This window comes from Protomyctophum parallelum (genome assembly GCF_964188405.1).
Source record: "Protomyctophum parallelum genome assembly, chromosome: 14".
NCBI classification, from domain to species: Eukaryota; Metazoa; Chordata; class Actinopteri; order Myctophiformes; family Myctophidae; genus Protomyctophum; species Protomyctophum parallelum.
This window is the reverse complement of record NC_139709.1, coordinates 9,154,463-9,160,462: the sequence shown is the minus strand read 5'-3', so window position 1 is coordinate 9,160,462 and position 6,000 is coordinate 9,154,463.

Below are 6,000 nucleotides of genomic sequence, written 5' to 3'. Positions count from 1 at the left end.
GCTATATTGCTATCTTCCAGTTAGGACCTGCGGTAGGCATGTATTTATAGTTTCTGGACGTCAATAGTGATGTCACTCCGGACGTCCTGGTTGTGATGTCAGAGAGGCACTACGTTCCTTCGTAACAGGATTATACCTGATTCCGCCCAACGTGACTTTGGACGACATGAGTGCTGGGCTAAACGAGACTATGAACGACATGAATGCTGGGCTAAACGAGACGATAAATGAGGTGAGCAGTTACCCTGCTGATGATGGCAGAAGACACGGGTACGGGAAGGCGCATAAGTAGAAGGCCCAGAGGAAGACGGAGACCTGAATGCTGGGTCCAACACGACCATGATGAACAACCTGAGAAAGCAGTACTTCAACCAGAGTTACACCGAAGACTTTGAGAAGTGAATAAAATCATGATGAGCGGCCGGCAACATCCAACTTCATCACTTGATCAGGATGTTCTGCAATAATCATGTCTTATTGACTTGAATTAAAAGTGTTTAAACGCATCATTGTGTCCTCCTTCTTTCCCCATGTTATAACTTGAGATAACTTACCAAATGGGGGTTCAAGTTGTAACATGAATATTCAACGTTGAGTAAATCCCATCTTAAAACCTTCAGTTGACCACTGTCTTAGACCCTCAATACTTAGTGAAATGGTTGGCACTATACTTTATGCACGTTTCGTTTTCCTTCTACACAAAATCTATGAACTAAGCTTGTAGTAGATGTGGCTATTTTCTCAAAAATGCAAACCTTTATAAGCAGAGTGGCAGAAAGGTGATGCAGGCCAGCTATGGCTCTCCTTCAGTTTCTATGCCATCTCCTGAAGTTCAGCTACTCAAACTTCTGCTTCAGAAAGTGCGCTAGTCCGGCAGCCAACAGGTCTCTTTAGTTTAAAGTCGGAAATTTGGTATATACCGGTAGTCTTCTTTAGCATAAATAAAAAGACTTGAGCCCCCCACCACACTTATAAACTGTACTTTTTGGCCAAAAGGGGATTTTGTTTCCACCGGGAAAAAAGTACTTTTAGTTACTCCGCTGCGCCTTCTACCGATATTGCCCAGAGAACTGCCTCATAGAGAATATTTTTCCTCCAGTGAAAATAAATCCCTTTCTGGCCAAAAAGTACAGTTTATACGTGTGGTGGGGGGCTCAGAGTGCTTCCACTAAGAAAAGTAGGCTTTCTAAAGACACAACTAGCCTTTGTTTTGGTGAGTATCAAAAACGTTCTTTTTATTTACACTAAAGAGTAGAGGCTGGTCTGCATTCATGCGAGCGGCAGAAGTTGAGAGTAACATAGCTCTAAATGAAACGCATTAGACTCTAATGATTAGAGCTATGGACCAGAGCTAGAAAACCCCCTAGTTTGACATGTTACATGCTATACTTAAAGCAAAAGGAAAGTTTGACATTATTGCCTGACATAGGATGTTAGAAGAAACCCCTATAAAACAAATTGCCCAATACCGACAGCTGGTCAGCAAATGGATTCATGTATGTATATAGACAACATTTTAGGCCAATAAAAAAAGACTATAGACCAAATTTCCCACCCGTCCACCTCGACTGCCGGACTGTTTTTCCTCAATGAAGTGCTCTGTAGCTTCTTGCTTATCGACCAGTGTTTTCGTCGACTAATACTAAGACAAAATATGTTCGACTACCTTTTTTCACTGGCGAAAACTACATGGAAACACACAAGCCTCACCAACATTTTAGTTAAAGTAATTAAAAATATATGATTTTTGTAAGCACAGAGAATAATTCATTTTGAGCTGTGTTGAAATTTTGATTTTAGTTTTAGTCATAGTCTCTTGTCTTCAATAGTTTGTCACATTTTCGTCACCTGGAATGCTTTAGTGTTAGACTAGTTTCAGTCTACTAACTATACGATTTTAGTCGACTACATCTACAGTTGATTTAGTCGACTAAAATGTATTTTGGCGGGCCTTGATGCCGTCGTAATGACTGATGTTACACTTTCTGAAAATAGCTGATCTACAAGCTCACAATGCGTCGTGCTGCGACGCGTTGTGAGCTTGTAGACCGGCTATTTTCAGTATGCAACCAAGTGTAAAATGACTTATACTGGATATTTTGTCCACTAGTCCCTTCCTAACATTTTAATCTAGTTTTTATTTGTTTTATTCATATTTTGTCTTCGTTTTAGTCATCATAGCTGAGTTTTCATTTCGTTTTCATTTAGTTTCCATTTAGTTTTCGTCAATGAAAAAAGGCAGTCGACGAACATTTTTCATCATAGTATTAGTCGACGAAATCAACACTGGTACACAGTACACACACAGACCTGTGACCTTTGATCCCAACCCCACACGGCCTCTCTAGCCACTTCTCTACGACCGCCCCGAGAGAGAGACTGGGGATGAGAGATAGAGAAGGAGTCCATGAGAAATGTATAGCACAGAAGTGAACCTCTCAAGCCTGTTTTCTCAACTCGCTGTTTTCTGCAAGACATTACTCCATAAGCCACATCTCCAAAACTGGTGGGTCAAACTGAACAACCAATATGTCAATTTGAAGCTATGATTCCCTGCTTTCATATGACATGAAAAAAAAACCAAAAATCCCAAAAAATCCAATGGCAGTCTCTCAGTCAAATTTGGTCACATTTGTAGAATCGTCCTCAGGTCTAAATGGGTTAAATACCGGGAGCCTAATTATTGCTGTGCTGATTAGATTACAGTAAGCCCTATACTGTAGTGTACAGTATGTTTCTAAAGCATTATGTGTGTACACTACAGTGGTACATCTGGGCCTGATCAACTGAGACAGTTTTCATACTGTTTCTTGTATTCCAATAATAGAAGGCAGCGGTGCACAGACCACATGATGAAAGCTATGATTCATATCACTGAGGTCAGTTACCAGGAATCCTTTACACCATGAATTGAACAGGAAAGTCTACAGGTCAGGTACTGCTCTATATTCCAGTTTATTTAAATAGCTGATCTACAGTCTCCCAACACGTCGTGCTGTGACGCGTTGAGAGCTTGTAGATCGGCTATTTTCAGCATGCAACCAGGTGTAAAATGACTTACTGGATCTCTTGTCCACTAGTCCCTTCCTAACATTTTAGTCTAGTTTTTATTTGTTGACGAAAATTGTCAATATATTTTGTCTTCGTTTTAGTCATCATATAGGTTTGTTCTCATTGGTGTTCACTCTCCATTCCTACATCCCGCCACTCCTACATTGACTTCTAATTGTCGGAATGGTGGTATGCTCCATATTTGTAAACATCCCACCATTCCGACAGCAAAAAGTCCCACCATTCCGACAGGGACCCGCGGCAGAAAAAGTCCCACCATTCCGACAGATCACAACTATTTATTTATTTATTATTATTTATTTATTTATTTATTTATGTATTATTATTTATATTAATATAAATATTATTATTATTCTTTTTTATTATTTATTATTTTATTATTATTATTATTATTTTGTTTTTTATGGTTTATTGATTATAGTACAACTATTTATTTATTATTTATTTATTATTATTTATATTAATATAAATATTATTTTTTATATTTTTTATTTTATTTATTTAGATAAGAGACACTGGGGAGGCACTCAGGGGGACACTGGGAGGCACTGGGGAGACACTCAGGGGGACACTGAGAGGCACTGGGGAGACACTGGGGAGGCACTGGGGAGACACTCAGGGGGACACTGGGGAGGCACTCAGGGGGACACTGGGAGGCACTGGGGAGGCACTGGGGAGACACTGGGAGGCACTGGGGAGGCACTGGGGAGACACTGGGGAGGCACTCGGGGACACTGGGAGGCACTGGGGAGACACTCAGGGGGACACTGGGGAGACACTCAGGGGGACACTGGGGAGGCACTGGGGAGGCACTGGGGAGGCACTGGGGAGACACTGGGGAGGCATTCAGGGAGGCACTCAGGGGGACACTGGGAGACACTGGGGAGACACTGGGAGGCACTGGGGAGGCACTGGGGAGACACTGGGGAGGCACTCGGGGACACTGGGAGGCACTGGGGAGACACTCAGGGGGACACTGGGGAGGCACTGGGGAGACACTCAGGGGGACACTGGGGAGGCACTGGGGAGACACTGGGGAGGCACTCAGGGGGACACTGGGGAGGCACTCAGGGGGACACTGGGAGGCACTGGGGAGGCACTCAGGGGGACACTGGGGAGGCACTCAGGGGGACACTGGGAGGCACTGGGGAGACACTCAGGGGGACACTGAGAGGCACTGGGGAGACACTGGGGAGGCACTGGGGAGACACTCAGGGGGACACTGGGGAGGCACTCAGGGGGACACTGGGAGGCACTGGGGAGACACTGGGGACGCACTGGGGAGGTACTGGACATTTCATATCACACACACCATGATTCACTAGGCCCCTCAACAAAAAAAAACAGCTTGGCATGGCGCGATTTATTTCAAGCATGGCGCAGCGCCATGCCAACAACATTGTGCAGGAAACCCTGGCACTGCTGTATGTACAGTACATGCACTATGCAGCCCTGTAGTGCTGCATGTACAGTACGTGCACTGGTTATTAATATTTGGTTATGTGTGGCTTTCTGGAGAAAAAAAATAATGTTTACGTTTAGGCACCCCTGCGATCGTCACACTTTTTCTGTTACAAACTGACCCCGGCCCCCATTAGAGAAGGGAAAAGTTATGTGGCCCTCACAGGAAAAAGTTTGGGGACCCCTGATGTATCATGTCAGTGTCATGGTCAGTGTCATGTCAGTATCATGGTCAGTATCATGGTCAGTATCATGTCAGTATCATGGTCAGTATCATGGTCAGTATCATGTCAGTATCATGGTCAGTATCATGTCAGTATCATGTTAGTGTCATGGTCAGTATCATGTCAGTGTCATGTCAGTATCATGTCAGTGTCATGTCAGTGTCATGTCAGCATCATGTCAGTGTCATGGTCAGTATCATGTCAGTATCATGTCAGTGTCATGGTCAGTATCATGGTCAGTATCATGTCAGTATCATGTCAGTATCATGGTCAGTGTCATGTCAGTGTCATGTCAGTGTCATGTCAGTGTCATGTCAGTGTCATGTCAATATCATGTCAGTATCATGTCAGTGTCATGGTCAGTGTCATGTCAGTGTCATGTCAGTGTCATGTCAGTGTCATGTCAGTATCATGTCAGTGTCATGTCAGTATCATGTCAGTATCATGTCAGTGTCATGGTCAGTATCATGTCAGTGTCATGTCAGTGTCATGGTCAGTATCATGTCAGTGTCATGGTCAGTATCATGTCAGTATCATGTCAGTATCATGTCAGTGTCATGGTCAGTATCATGTCAGTGTCATGTCAGTGTCATGTCAGTATCATGTCAGTGTCATGTCAGTGTCATGGTCAGTATCATGGTCAGCATCATGTCAGTGTCATGTCAGTATCATGTCAGTGTCATGTCAGTGTCATGGTCAGTATCATGTCAGTGTCATGGTCAGTATCATGTCAGTATCATGGTCAGTATCATGTCAGTGTCAAGGTCAGTGTCATGTCAGTATCATGGCTAAAATGTAATAAAAACTCATAATCAGCTCATATATTATAAAGACATTATTGCATTATGAAGTTTTATTACAGTATGAGTCGCCTATGTGGAGGTTCTTAATGTAACACATTATTACATTATAGAAAAATCTATTAAGTTATGTGCTCGTCTTTTAATTAAATTATGAGCTGATTATTACATTATAAGTTGCTACACACCCCTTAAAAAATTGCCTTGAAAATACATTTAAGATTTGTGGACTGTCGGAATGGTGGGACTAAAATGTGTCGGAATGGGGGGATGTCGGAATGGCAACATGTCGGAATGGGGGCATGTCGGAATGGGGGGATGTCGGAATGGCGGGATGTAGGAATGGAGGAATGCACCCGTTTTCATTTAGTTTCCATTTAGTTTGTCAATGAAAAAAAGGTCCAAACTTTACTGTCCAAACGGACCATATATTGGACCATATG